The 16,619-nt window shown below is 44.4% G+C and overlaps 1 pseudogene; it reads left to right on the plus strand.

Annotated features, from left to right (window-relative positions):
* Positions 1–29: 29 nt before the first annotated feature.
* The window catches only part of LOC134983218 (zinc finger protein ZFP2-like), a 49,537-nt pseudogene continuing 32,947 nt past the window's right edge, over positions 30–16,619 (plus strand).

A 16,619-nucleotide genomic window follows, 5' to 3' on the forward strand; every position in this document is an offset into this window, starting at 1 on the left:
CTACTTCCGGACTGTGCGTTCCAGCTTACTTCCGTATTGTGCGGTCCACATACAGGAAGTGAGTTTTCATCGACTGTTGCAGCCACCCAGTGTCCGTGGAGATCAGGTAATGACGTCTTACTATACAGGGGGAGCAGCCTGTGGTGTCCTGATATTATTATTATACTGGGGGAGCAGCCTGTGGTGTCCTGTTATTATTATTATACTGGGGGAGCAGCCTGTGGTGTCCTGTTATTATTATACAGGAGAGCAGCCTGTGGTGTCCTAATATTATTATTATACAGGGGGAGCAGCCTGTGGTGTCCTGTTATTATTACTATACAGCAGTGGCGTGCGGTGAGGTCTGTGGCTGGTGAGGCACTGCAGTCATAATGTTCACTGAGTCCCACTGATGACCCATACCACAACTGTGGTTGTAGACATGCCCCCTCACAGAGAGCCTTTCTCACGCTGACGGCCAGGCTGAGCAGGAGAGGTTTGCAGTTGCTGTGATCCCTCCCTGCGAGGGAGCCCTCTCACCCCCTTGGGCTCCCAGCGCCTGTAGTGATCCCCACTACCAGAGAATCCTCTCATGGATCCGTTATCCTCCCCTCCATGGCACTCCCTGCTCACCTGGGACCCCGACCAGCGCTCACTTGGACACCCGCTGGTAATGCAGTGTACAGGGAGGATCCAGGTAGGGTGCAGGGAAACAGGTGACTCATAGACAAGTAGCAAACAACTCTCTAACCCACTGCTGACAGTGCCGGCAGACACCATGTGATCTGACCCAGCCGGCTGCAGGGACAGCGGGAGACACACGGGGAAAGTTGTACGGGGGAACACAGGGGTCTGAGTCTGTCAGAGACCATTTCTGAGGCAGGTGAGGAGGCAGAATGACTTACTGCCATAGGCGTGCGCAGCACATTTTATTAGGGGGTGCACCGTCGTATAGGCGCGGCTAGTACCACCTACTGGGCATGTCTAGGACCGCCTATTCTTATTCTGTTCTATTCAATATGCACCTTACCTATTTGGTGGTTTCTCATAACAGGGAACCTCTGAAGAAATGTATCCTTCCTGGGCAGACAGCGTCTTCAGTCGGTAATCACTATTCATGTAGGAGATCACATGATCCAGAAGATACCTGTGTAGGAATATAACCAATGTGGTCATCATACAACAGAGGTTCACCTCCTGCCCTTGCGTCTCTCAGCCACACCATCACCCCTTCTCTGCATCTCTCAGTCACAACACCATCTCCTCCCTGCGTCGTCTCTCAGTCACACCATCATCTCCCATCTGAATCTCTCACAATACCCCTCACTTTGTCTCTCATCCTGCCACCTTCACTCTGTGCCTCTGAGCCTCCCACCCTTCTGTCTGTGCCTTTCAGTCACCCACCCTTCACCGTCTCTCAGCCTGCCCCACCCCATTCACTCTGTGTCTTTCAGCCTCCTCCTCCCTTCATTCTCCACTCCCTTCACTGCATTATTAATAATTTATTACTAGTTATATTATATCCCTCCTGGCCCTCACTCCCCCCCCCCCCATTCCCTGCAGGCTGCAGTAGTTTATGGCTAACTCCCACTGACAGGAACGCTGTATGCAGCTCCTCCACCTCCTCCTCATCAGTGGAGTTTGTGGGCACAGTAGAAGAACACGGGCAGGTGGGCGGCCGTTCGCGTGGTGTGACATCATTGGGTCACATCGCACAGTACATTCAGGCGGAGTAGTAGTGTGGATCAGGGGGCAGGATAGGAGTAGTAGTGCGGATCACGAGGGCAGGATAGGAGGAGTAGTGCAGAGCAGGGGGGTAAGATAGGAGGAACATTAGTGTGGGGCAAAGGGTCAGTTTAGGAGGAGGAGGAATACTGCTGAGTAGGAGGAGTAGTGTGGAGCAATGGGGCAGGATAGGAGGAGTAGTGCAGGGAAGGGGGCAGGATAGGAGGAATAGTAATGTGGCTCAGGGGGGTAGGATAGGAGGAGGAGGAGTGGTGCGGGGAATGATAGGAGGAGTAGTGGTGCGGGGCATGATAGGAGGAGTAGTGGTGCAGAGAATGATAGGAGGAGTAGTGGTGCAGGGCACAATAGGAGGAGTACTGGTGCGGGGCATGATAGGAGGAGGAGTGGTGCGGGGAATGATAGGAGGAGGAGTGGTGCGGGGAATGATAGGAGGAGTAGTGGTGCGGGGAATGATAGGAGGAATAGTGGTGTGGGGCATGAAAGGAGGAGTAGTGGTGCGGGGCATGAAAGGAGGAGTAGTGGAGCGGGGCACGATAGGAGGAGTAGTGGAGCGGGACATGATAGGAGGAGGAGTGGTGCGGGGAATGATAGGAGGAGGAGTGGTGCGGGGAATGATAGGAGTAGTAGTGGTGCGGGGAATGATAGGAGGAGTAGTGGTGCGGGGCAAGAAAGGAGGAGTAGTGGTGCGGGGCATGAAAGGAGGAGTAGTGGTGCGGGGCACGATAGGAGGAGTAGTGGTGCGGGGAACGATAAGAGGAGTAGTGGTGCAGGGCAAGGCGGCAGAATGGGAGCAGTGGAGTGGGACAGGGAGGGTAGGATGGGAGAGTAGTGGTGAGAAGCAGGGGGAGGCAGGATGGAAGCATTGGTGCAGGTTAGGGGGGGCAGGATGGAAGCATTGGTGCAGGGCAGGGGGGGCAGGATGGAAGCATTGGTGCAGAGCTGGGGGGCAGCATGGGAGCATTGGTGCAGGGCAGGATGGGATCAGTGGTGCAGAGCTAGGGGGCAGGATGGAAGCAGTAATGCTGAGGGGGGGCAGGATGGCAGCAGTGGTGCTGTGTGAGGGGGGGCAGGATGGGGGCAGTGGTGCTGAGCGGGAGGGAGGGCAGTATGGGAGCAGTGATGCGGGGGGGGGCAGGATGGCAGCAGTGGTGCTGAGTGGGGGGGGCAGTGGTGCTGAGTGGGGGGGGCAGTGGTGCTGAGCAGGAGGGAGGGCAGGATGGGTGCAGTGGTGCTGAGGGGGGGGGGGCAGGATGGCAGCAGAGGTGCTGAGTGTGAGGAAGGGGGCAGTGGTGCTGACTGGCAGGGGGGGGGGCAGGATGGGAGCAGCGCTAGGAAGAAGCCGGCAGTTAAACTTTAATGTCACCTGCTTCCTGCAGCTCCCGAGTCCTGGCCGCCGTCGCTCCCTCCCTGGACAAGCAGCGTCCATTCACAGGAGCCACATACACAGGAGCCGCCAAGACTGGTAAGCGGATTCAGTATGCCAAGCAGAGCTCTCACGTGTGTCCCGCTCCGCCGGCTCGTCCTGCTCATGACGATCACAAGCAGCTCTCCTCTGTTCAAGCTGCCTCACACCAGGGACGGGTCGCCAGGGGGTAGCGTGGAGGCTGAGGAAGGACTCGAGGAGTCCGTGCACCATGCTGGGGGGGGCGGGGGGGGGGGGGGGGGGTGGACACATTAATTATTGGAATTATTGGCAGCACCGTAGCAGGCGTGTGTGAGGGGGGTGCCTGTGCGCACCAGGGCACCCCCGTGCGCACGCCTATACTTACTGCGGCAGGGTAAGTTGGGCAGCTGTGTCCTCCTGAATGTTGTGCCAGCGCCGTACGCAGCGGCAGCCTGGATCAGGTCCTGGAGTAATGATTGGACCGGCCCTGCCTGTCCACTGCCCAATAACATCTTCCCCAGTGACAGGGGAAGGACTGAGAGCACGCCCCCTCTCAAAGCGGCACCTGTGTTAGGTGCCGCTTCTGCTGCTTTTATGAATGGGCTATCACTGTCAAGTGCTTGGCCCCGCCCCCCGCTTCCGTCCCTTTCATACAGACTGCGGGAGGCACCGAGAACGGTGCCTCTAAAACTAATTTAAAGCGGTTTTTCATAGGGCATAAACTATTAAAATAATACACAGCCTAAAGCAGATACTTATGACACAGAATATGTGTCATAAGTATCTACTTTGTATTATTTTATTCATTAATGACAGGGGAGGCACTGCCTCCCCTGCCTCCCCTGACTGCACGTCCCTGCTATACAGGGGGAGCAGCCTGTGGTGTCCTGTTATTATTACTATACAGTGGAGCAGCCTGTGGTGTCCTGTTTTTATTATTATACAGGGGGAGCAGCCTGTGGTGTCCTGTTGTTATTACAGATATATATATATATAGAAAGAGAGCGCATAAAGTTTTATATGGTTTTATTACACTTTAAAAAAACATTAAAAGGTTCTTTCCTTATTTTCAATATTAATACATGCATATAATACTAAAATGCTGATTAAACCACCTGATCGATATAATTTATACTACTAACACAAGTAACATTAATCAAACGTCTGTATTGATTCCACTTAGTCCATATATTGTGACTTTGATGACAACTGCCACAAATTTATCCAACACAGATTCCAAAATCCCTTTCTGTGTTTACTTTAATAGATATTGTGTAATTATGTCCCACATCTGAGCGAAGCACTCATAGGATTGAACTGTGGTTTTTTTAAAAAAATTTATGACGGACTTCAGCATCTAATTAGACTTGCTCTGAATGGCCATTCATCTGTAAATTTCACATATGCTGGTTACTTGTGATGTATATAAGTTCGCTTTAGCCAAGTATTGCATCAAATTAAGCAGAATTATTTTGTATAGTTTGTCACAGGCACTGTTTCTCACCTCTCTGCGGACCGGGTGCAAACTTTCCCCGTTGCTTTGTGAGCTACTCAGAGCCGTAGCATGAGACCGCTGACAGCTCAGTTTTTCTGTGTAGCTCCGTCCGCGGAGGTCAGGTAAGGCAGACCGTGATGAGAGCTCCCAGCCACGGTCACGTACTGTTCACACTCCCCGTTTTTTTCCCTTGGTATGTGTCCAACGGGAGGGGGGGGATTCAGATAGACGTGCCGCCGGACTTCAAACCAGCTGGGACCGCAATGCTTCTCACCTCCGGAGTGCAGATATGGAGATGGATGTCTGCCAAATTTCACAAATAACTGGCTCCTGCGATAGTGTGATTCATATCAGAGTCCCAAGTGGATTTAAAAGCACAAGAGTATGGCACTCTTAACGCGTTTCTCCGTTGTGTTTTTCTAACGGTTTCCTCAGAAGATAGCCACCTGTATAGGACACCCTTATTTAAACAGAGTCTCCTCCAATCGCATGTTTCCATTCATTATAAGGAACAGGTGTGCTCCAGGTGTATATGCATAATCGTTTCTTGATGACTAGTTAAATATATTATATTCAATAAATAAACAGAACCTTCTGTCTTATATTCATATCTAATAATTAATATACTTTATATATAATCAATTACATATAGCTTTCTTTAAAAACATCAATTAGTAATTAAAAAATGACAACACGTGAGAATTTGCATATTTGATCATATTTGGTTAATATAGAGGATAAGTGAATCCACAATTCCCCTTTTATTATCAACCCAGGGTTTAGCCTGGTGGAGAGAGCCCCCGACCCACAACCAGCCGGCCTGGGTTCAAGTCCCGCTCCATCCAACTCAACATTCACTTTCATAAATCTATATTTTGTACTAAATTATCCACTTACTTTATTTATCCTACAAAAAAGTTTTTTTGTCTACTTCTTGTGTTCCCCATAGAACTAGCACCTATTTCACTACAAAGATGTTTCTATTTATAATGATTTACTGCATCAATATAGTATAACTATATCCAAAGCTAATTGGAGGGTATAAAAAGAGAGAAGAAAAAAATTTTTTTTTGGGGGGGGGGGAGGGGGGTTTAGTTTTTTTTTTTTTGGGGGGGGGGTTTCAAATAAGGAGAGGGAGGAAAAGTTTCCTATAATTCATGAGATATAAGAGGAGGAAGAATCCATTTGTAAATAGACCAATTACTTTACACCTGATTTATATATTGTTCATCTCTATATTATCATTAAGCCCCAAAGGGAATAATGAACCCAATGAGAATGTCCAAAAAGCCTCTCTCTTGCAGAGCCGATTAAATCTATCTCCACCTCTGACTGTAATAGGTATATGTTCAATACCCTGTAGCTTCAAACCATCTATTTTACCCATATGTCTCTGTTGAATATGCCTAGACAAACTGTGCATTTTCACTCCTTTCACTATATTTCGTCTGTGTTCTAAAAATCTTGTATTGAGCTTTCGAATAGTTCTTCCCACATATTGCACACCACATATGCAGGTTATCAAGTAAACTACATATGTGGTATTGCAATCAATATGACTTTTGATCTCAAAATCAGTATTATAGGTAGTCGAGTGGAAGTGGGTACTCCTATGCTCCAGATGCTTACAGGTCATACAACCTGCCCGTCCACATCTAAAGCAACCTTTTTTAGCTGGAACTGAATTGAGCCACATTTGTCCTGAATTTTCTATTGGACTGGAACCTATATAGTGACTTGGTGTTAAGAAGCTCTGCAGATTCCGTGCCCTTTTAAACACTATTTGAGGTTCTACTTCTAACGTTGGTGCTAGTATTTTGTCCGCTTTCAACATGGACATATTCCTCCTTAACAACTGTTTAATTTCTCTTGAACTTGAATTAAATTTAGTAATAAACCTAAGTTCAGTATTTTCTTTGGAATTATTACTTTTTTTAGGGGAAAGAAGAATATTTCTATCTATATTTCTAGCTTGTTCTCTAGCTTTATCTAAAATGTCCACAGGGTACCTCTGTTCAAGGAGTGCAGTTGTGAGGTCATAAGCTTGCTGATCATAATCCACAATATCTGTGCAGTTACGTCTATGCCTCATATATTGGCTTTTTGGAATATTTCTTAGCCATGGTTGATGGTGACAACTAGAATAATTTAAGAATTTATTACTATCGACCTCTTTCTTAAAGGTCGAAGTTGTTATAATACCATCCTTAATTTCTAAGGCAATATCCAGAAAGGAAATCTTTGTGTTGTGTATCGTGCTCGTGAGTCTTAAACCAAAATTATTTGTATTTAAACTTTCCACAAAAGAAAAGGCCGAACTCAAATCCCCCTCCCAAATAAAAAACATATCATCGATGTACCTGCCATATAGCACCAAGCTCGCCCCATGTGCGCCAGACCAGATGAGATCTTCCTCAAATCGGCCCATATATAAATTGGCGAAACTTGGGGCGAACTTGGTGCCCATGGCGGTACCCAATATTTGTAAATAATATTGTGTATTAAAAGTGAAATAATTGTGAGTAAGCGTGAAGGTGATAGCATCCAAAACAAACTCCAATCTGGCTTCACTCAGATCGTCATCCTGGAGTAAAAAGCTTTTGATAGCCTGTACTCCCCCTACATGTGGAATATTTGTATATAGTGATTCTATATCACAAGTGATAAAAATATAATCATTATGCCATCTTACAGTAGACAATAAGTTCAGAAAATGCATTGAATCTCTGATGTACGACCTGAGTGTGGTCACATGTGGCTGTAAAAAAGAATCAATAAATGAAGATAAATTAGTGGTAAGGGACCCAATACCAGAAATAATCGGACGCCCGGGAGGTGTAGTGAGGGATTTGTGTATTTTGGGCAAATGATAATACGTGGGTGTAACAGGATAAGGATTAAATAAAAAATTATATTCCTGTCTGGATATTGCACCAACTGCACAAGCCCTGTCCAGGAGCCCCCTGAGTTCACTCACAAAGCCTGATGTTGGATTATAGGTCAATTTAGAATAAAAATTTTTATTGTTTAGTTGTCTATATGCTTCCTCCTCATATGTACTTTTATCTTGTACCACTGTACCTCCACCCTTATCTGTGTTCTTAATAATAATGGTTTTATCTTCCATTAATTTTTTGAGGGCTTTTCTTTCCTCTTTATGTAAATTATCCTTTTTACTTGTCTTTTTACCACAAATATCCCTCAGACCATCTAGGGTTGAAGTATAAAAGGTCTCAATCATCCCACTTTTGTATTGCATCGGGTAAAATTCAGATTTCTTCTTAAAGGAGCTTTTATTAGCTGAGTTTATATCAAATATTCTTAACTCCTCCCCACTTTCCTCTTTTAACTCCACCAGAATATTAAGAGCTAAAAAAAATTTTTTCTTCTCTCTTTTTATACCCTCCAATTAGCTTTGGATATAGTTATACTATATTGATGCAGTAAATCATTATAAATAGAAACATCTTTGTAGTGAAATAGGTGCTAGTTCTATGGGGAACACAAGAAGTAGACAAAAAACCTTTTTTGTAGGATAAATAAAGTAAGTGGATAATTTAGTACAAAATATAGATTTATGAAAGTGAATGTTGAGTTGGATGGAGCGGGACTTGAACCCAGGCCGGCTGGTTGTGGGTCGGGGGCTCTCTCCACCAGGCTAAACCCTGGGTTGATAATAAAAGGGGAATTGTGGATTCACTTATCCTCTATATTAACCAAATATGATCAAATATGCAAATTCTCACGTGTTGTCATTTTTTAATTACTAATTGATGTTTTTAAAGAAAGCTATATGTAATTGATTATATATAAAGTATATTAATTATTAGATATGAATATAAGACAGAAGGTTCTGTTTATTTATTGAATATAATATATTTAACTAGTCATCAAGAAACGATTATGCATATACACCTGGAGCACACCTGTTCCTTATAATGAATGGAAACATGCGATTGGAGGAGACTCTGTTTAAATAAGGGTGTCCTATACAGGTGGCTATCTTCTGAGGAAACCGTTAGAAAAACACAACGGAGAAACGCGTTAAGAGTGCCATACTCTTGTGCTTTTAAATCCACTTGGGACTCTGATATGAATCACACTATCGCAGGAGCCAGTTATTTGTGAAATTTGGCAGACATCCATCTCCATATCTGCACTCCGGAGGTGAGAAGCATTGCGGTCCCAGCTGGTTTGAAGTCCGGCGGCACGTCTATCTGAATCCCCCCCCTCCCGTTGGACGCATACCAAGGGAAAAAAACGGGGAGTGTGAACAGTACGTGACCGTGGCTGGGAGCTCTCATCACGGTCTGCCTTACCTGACCTCCGCGGACGGAGCTACACAGAAAAACTGAGCTGTCAGCGGTCTCATGCTACGGCTCTGAGTAGCTCACAAAGCAACGGGGAAAGTTTGCACCCGGTCCGCAGAGAGGTGAGAAACAGTGCCTGTGACAAACTATACAAAATAATTCTGCTTAATTTGATGCAATACTTGGCTAAAGCGAACTTATATACATCACAAGTAACCAGCATATGTGAAATTTACAGATGAATGGCCATTCAGAGCAAGTCTAATTAGATGCTGAAGTCCGTCATAAAATTTTTTAAAAAAACCACAGTTCAATCCTATGAGTGCTTCGCTCAGATGTGGGACATAATTACACAATATCTATTAAAGTAAACACAGAAAGGGATTTTGGAATCTGTGTTGGATAAATTTGTGGCAGTTGTCATCAAAGTCACAATATATGGACTAAGTGGAATCAATACAGACGTTTGATTAATGTTACTTGTGTTAGTAGTATAAATTATATCGATCAGGTGGTTTAATCAGCATTTTAGTATTATATGCATGTATTAATATTGAAAATAAGGAAAGAACCTTTTAATGTTTTTTTAAAGTGTAATAAAACCATATAAAACTTTATGCGCTCTCTTTCTATATATATATATATATCTGTTTTACATATCTTTGGTAATACTTCAGAATACCAAGTGGGAGCTGCTTGTAGTTTTATATAAATTAAATGCTTTTTGACTAGTTTATATATTTGAAAAGTACTTTGCGCCCGAATTGATATAGACACACAGTAGTGATAAAAACTTTTTTTCACGTCTGTGTGCCTGTATATAATTTTAGTACCTGTTGTTATTACTATACAGGGGGAGCAGCCTGTGGTGTCCTGTTGTTATTACTATACAGGGGGAGCAGCCTGTGGTGTCCTGTTATTATTACTATACAGGGGAGCAGCCTGTGGTGTCCTGTTGTTATTATTATTATACAGGGGGAGCAGCCTGTGGTGTCCTGTTGTTATTATTATTATACAGGGGGAGCAGCCTGTGGTGTCCTGTTATTATTACTATACAGGGGGAGCAGCCTGTGGTGTCCTGTCGTTATTATTATTATACAGGGGGAGCGTCCTAAGGTGTCCTGTTGTTGTTGTTATTGTTGTTATTATTATTAATATTATACAGGGGGAGCAGCATGTGGTGCCCTGTTATTATTATACAGAGGGAGCGGCCTGTGGTGTCCTGTTATTATTATACAGAGGGAGCGGCCTGTGGTGTCCTGTTATTATTATACAGAGGGAGCAGCCTGTGGTGTCCTGTTGTTATTATTATTATTATACAGGGGGAGCGGCCTAAGGAGTCCTGTTGTTGTTGTTGTTGTTGTTGTTATTATTATACAGTGACATCACATATCTATAGTAATAATACAGGGACATGACTGGGGAGGTGAGGGGAACTGGGAGTGTCACAGTGACATCACATATCTATAGTAAGGTAACCCCTCTTTTACCTGGGGGTACAGTGTATATGTGCAATGTGTCTCCACCCAAGCTATCTAGAGCCCAATACTCTCATACCCTCCAACTGTACCTTTTTAATAGGTACAGTACCTTTTTTTCATGGTCTGTACCGATTTTTGGCTCTCCAAACTTCCATTGAAAGTATAGGAAAAGGGGCGTGGCCACGCCTCCTTTACCCGCGGCCACGCCCCTTTTTCGGATTTGTACCGATTTTTCTGTGTAAAATGTTGGAGGGTATGTACTCTTATCGCTTAAGAAATACCCTACCCCTGTAGTGGTCGCCTATGACATTAGTATGTGATGTAAGCATATAGGACTATGCACATTTACCTATCGTACCTTTCCTTTGTGATTTCAGGCTCTTCCACAGATACGGAGACAGTTCCACCGGTAAGTATACTAGTTTTATATGTAAGAAGTTATAGGCCACCTTATACAGTTATATCATATAATACTCAAACCATGAACCGTTCTACTAATATATCCCGCCTATACAAAATAATATACCCCACCTGTACATAATATACTCCACCTATACATAATAATATACCCCACCTATACATAATAATATACCCCTCCTATACATAATAATATACCCCTCCTATACATAATAATATACCCCACCTATACATAATAATATACCCCACCGATACATAATAATATACCCCACCTATACATAATAATATACCCCACCTATACATAATAATATACCCCACCTATACATAATATACCCCACCTATACATAATAATATACCCCACCTATACATAATAATATACTCCACCTATACATAATAATATACCCCACCTATACATAATAATATACCCCACCTATACATAATAATATACCCCACCTACACATAATAATATACCCCACCTATACATAATAATATACCCCACCTATACATAATAATATACCCCACCTATACATAATAATATACCCCACCGATACATAATAATATACCCCACCTATACATAATAATATACCCCACCTATACATAATAATATACCCCACCGATACATAATAATATACCCCACCGATACATAATAATATACTCCACCTATACATAATAATATACCCTACCTATACATAATAATATACCCCACCTATACATAATAATATATCCACCTATACATAATTATATACCCCACCTATACATAATAATATACCCCACCTATACATAATAATATACTCCACCTATACATAATAATATACCCCACCTGTACATAATAATATACCCCACCTGTACATAATAATATATCCCACCTATACATAATAATATACCCCACCTACACATAATAATATACCCCACCTACACATAATAATATACCCCACCTACACATAATAATATACCCCACCTATACATAATAATATACCCCTCCTATACATAATAATATACCCCTCCTATACATAATAATATACCCCTCCTATACATAATAATATACCCCACCTATACATAATAATATACCCCACCTATACACAATAATATACCCCACCTATACATAATAATATACCCCACCTATACATAAGGTAATGCATGCAATACAAACAATACGATTCCATAAGAAAGTTGTGGGGCTGTGTTTGATAAACCACCCGGGTTCTCTTACTATAATCGTGCACGGTTGGGGCCCTTTCGTGTCTGTGTATAAGACGTACTCTGGGTTATATGGGTCTCCACTTGGAGCAATTGTCCTCACGATTGTTGAGCAATCCCTACTTCACGGCAATGAATAGCATGGTTTCCATGGAAGATCTAATTGTAGCGCTCCTAGACAACCTGAAACAGGAAGGTAGTACGTGGAGCTCTCCACCCTGGAATCCCTGACACCCATGGTCTACTCGTTACATATAGTGGGGTGATGATCTGTGTTACCTGTCCCAGTATAAGCATAGCCCCACTGTAGATCCGTGGGGGTGGCTCCAGAACATACAGAAGTCCTGGTTATTGGCACCTGTCTCTGATAGGTGAGGGGTGCTTAGTCTTCCTAGTGTATAATTTCCAAGTTTAGGTGACCCTGCGCCCTCTCCGAGCTGCTTTCATCATTATACACCACCGCACTCTTTATGACTGGTACCCGGCTGGTCATTATCTAATGGATATGGAGTCTCTAGAGGTGCTATTTATACTCCTCAGATCCACCGATGCTGCTGGTCCCTGTGCTACTGTGCTGGGGGCTGGTACTTTAATAGTTAAAGGATGATAGGGGAGTATGCAGATTAGCAGTATTTATATGGGGGCATCCTGCACTTACAATGATAGTGTGCCCGGTCTGGACCTCCCCCCGACTCCGCCTCCACCAACAACCGGGCTCTTCCTGTCTTCCTGCGGGTTGGATGGGATGAGGGGCACAGCTCTGCCTCGGGGGGAGGGGGGGGGACTGTCTGCTACTGCTGAACTCCTGGTAGCTGCTGCCCGAACTGCGATCTCCTTCCATGTACTAGCCTGCCCCGCCAGCGCTCCGCCTCCCAGCACTCTCCGTGACAACCAGGCACCGGGACGTCCCTGCTCGGCGTCCACCAGGGGAAATTAACACAGCGCTTCTCACCCACAGCGGAAGACATCCAATTCCTTTCCCCCACAGGGGCTCTCTCACTCGCAGGGAACCGCCTTCCTGTAAGCTCCCTTGTCTCAGCCGCCAGCCTTTTTCTCTCCCCTTAGTCAGCCCACCAACAAAACCGCCACTACACGCGCCCAGCCACCTCTCTCAGCACACGGGACCTCTGGAAGCTTCTCCACGATCTCCCCCGCGCACTGCGCGCTTACCAGAGTCCCCTCACCTTCAGCAGGCACAGAATAATAACATGCATAAACACTATACATTATTGGATCACTAGAAAGATCCAAGTTATTATCACATATATGGTATACATCAGTTGGCAGCATATCTATTACCTTATAGATCTACACATTCATTAATTGATTTGCCCCCTCATAGTGTCCCAAGGCCTTCAGATCACTAGAGTACTACAGTAATAATACAGGGACATGACTGGGGAGGTGAGGGGACCGGGAGTGTCACAGTGATATCACTTATATCTATAGTAATAATACAGGGACATGACTGGGGAGGAGAGGGGATCTGGGAGCGTCACAATAACGTCACTTATATCTATAGTAATAATACAGGGACATGACTGGGGTCTGAGGAGACTTGGGAGTACAGTAGCACTGGGGATGTGTCTGGGTGAGGACTGGAGAGGTGACTGCTGGGAATGGGACATTATACAATAACACCGTTTGATGTGTCTGGGTGAGGACTGGAGAGGTGACTGCTGGGAATGGGGCATTATACAGTAACAGCAGGGGATGTGTCTGGGTGATGACTGGAGAGGTGATTGCTGGGAATGGTACATTATACAGTAACACCAGGGGATGTGTCTGGGTGATGAGTGGAGTGGTGACTGCTGGGAATGGTACATTATACAGTAACACCAGGGGATGTGTCTGGGTGATGACTGGAGAGGTGACTGCCGGGAATGGGGCATTATACAGTAACACCGGGGGATGTCTCTGGGTGATGACTGGAGAGGTGACTGCTGGGAATGAGACATTATACAGTAACACCAGGGGATGTGTCTGGGTGATGACTGGAGAGGTGACTGCTGGGAATGGGGCATTATACAGTAACACCAGGGGACGTGTCTGGGTGATGACTGGAGAGGTGACTGCTGGGAATGGGACATTATACAGTAACACCAGGGGATGTGTCTGGGTGATGACTGGAGAGGTGACTGCTGGGAATGGAGCATTATACAGTAACACCAGGGGATGTGTCTGGGTGATGACTGGAGAGGTGACTGCTGGAAAAGGGACATTATACAGTAACACCAGGGGATGTGTCCGGGTGATGACTGCTGGGAATGGGACATTATACAGTAACACCAGGGGATGTGTCCGGGTGATGACTGGAGAGGTGACTGCTGGGAATGGGACATTATACAGTAACACCAGGGGACGTGTCTGGGTGATGACTGGAGAGGTGACTGCAGGGAATGGGACATTATACAGTAACACCAGGGGATGTGTCTGGGTGATGACTTGAGAGGTGACTGCTGGGAATGGAGCATTATACAGTAACACCGGGTGACGTGTCTGGGTGATGACTGGAGAGGTGACTGCTGGGAATGGGACATTATACAGTAACACCAGGGGATGTGTCTGGGTGACGACTGAAGAGGTGACTGCTGGGAATGGGGCATTATACAGTAACACCAGGGGATGTGTCTGGGTGATGACTGGAGAGGTGACTGCTGGGAATGGGACATTATACAGTAACACCAGGGGATGTGTCCGGGTGATGACTGGAGAGGTGACTGCTGGGAATGGGACATTATACAGTAACACCAGGGGCTGTGTCTGGGTGATGACTGTATCACTGTGTGTGTCTGGTGTCTATAAGGTATCAGGATGTCACTGTCTATGTCTCCATGCAGGAGGGGGAGTATATAGAGGAACACAGGGGTCTGTACAAGGACGTGATGATGGAGAATCACCGGCCCCTCACATCACTGGGTAAGAGGAGACTGTCATGTATTGTACAGGGGAGAGCAGGTATGGGGGCCCCCTATATACACACATCATCTGATAATCACATACATACACTGTACTCAGTCACTGTGTGTCTCCTACAGATGGACCCAGTAACAGAGATACCCCAGAGAGATGTCCCCGTCCTCTGTATTCCCAGGATTGTACAGAGGAGAATCACAGGACCCCACAGGAGGATCAGGTAGGTGGGATTTAGGGTATCATCCAATACACCAAAGTGACTGTCACTATATGATGTTTAGAGAAGCTGTGTGTCTTATAGTACACTGATATTATACTGTTTCACCTCAATTTAATCAAACAGTATGCAAATGCCATTGTATTTTTTGGGTTATTTAGGTAGAACGTATTTCTCGTATAAAGGCAGAAGATATAAGGAGAGAAGAAGAGACGTATGTGACTGATATAAAGGCAGAAGATATAGATGGAGAAGAAGAGACGTATGTGACTGTTATAAAGGTAGAAGATATAGAGGGAGAAGAAGAGATGTGTGTGACTGATATGAAGGCAGAAGATATAGAGGGAGAAGAAGAGACGTATGTGACTGATATAAAGGCAGAAGATATAGAGGGAGAAGAAGAGAAGTATGTGACTGATATGAAGGCAGAAGATATACAGAGGGAAGAAGAGAAGTATGTGACTGATATAAAGGCAGAAGATATAGAGGAAGAAGAAGAGACGTATGTGACTGATATGAAGGCAGAAGATATGGAGGGAGAAGAAGAGACATATGTGACTGATATAAAGGCAGAAGATATAGATGGAGAAGAAGAGATGTATGTGAGGGGTGATCAGCAGTGTAAGGAGGAGGAGATCCCTACAGATATCAGCACAGGTGAGTAATAAACACTTATTACAGAAGTCACATATTCTCATTGCTCAGTCACTACAGCAATCTCTTATCCTACACCCTCCTCTGCCATCAGCCCTGTTCTCAATTGGGTGTTTATAACACAAGGCTATCCATGACAAACATCAGATGAAGAGAGTTATTACACACATCACTATACTGTTATTAAAAGTAACAAGCAGAAGTTTATTTTTAGGGATCATATATAAGTAGTAGTGTGTTTTTTGTGGAGCGTCTAATTTGTATGGGATCTAAATTTCTCAGTTTAGCAACCTTTTATTAAATAACCTTCATTTTGTTAGATGATGCAGGTATTAAATAACTCCTTGAATATAGTAGACCTATTTGGCCATTTGTGGTCAGGTTTACTATATCTTTACATTTAGCGTGGTGTAAAGGACAGAGTGTGATTCCTGATTAGTTAAAAAAACAAATACCAAATACAGAGCAACATCACCAAACAGGTAATTTCAACTTTAAACTTGTCATTTATTTTGTACTGTCTGGACATGGCTACTACTAACAGATGCAGACATAATTCTTAAAGCTGTGTGTGCAAATGCTAGGAGCTTAGGAGACAAAATTCCAGAGCTAATTGTGATAATGACCAGGGATTACCTGGATATTGTGGCAATTACAGAGTCAAGGTGCAATGAGAATCATGACTGGGACATAGCTATAGCAGGATACAATTTATTTAGGAAGGATAGAATGGTCAGTATAGGAGGAAGGGTAACCATGTATGTGGGGAAAAAGCATAAATGCTACTTCAATTAATACAAAACATTGAAGACAAATCTGAGGC

This window comes from Pseudophryne corroboree (assembly GCF_028390025.1).
Source record: "Pseudophryne corroboree isolate aPseCor3 chromosome 3 unlocalized genomic scaffold, aPseCor3.hap2 SUPER_3_unloc_10, whole genome shotgun sequence".
Classification (NCBI taxonomy): domain Eukaryota; kingdom Metazoa; phylum Chordata; class Amphibia; order Anura; family Myobatrachidae; genus Pseudophryne; species Pseudophryne corroboree.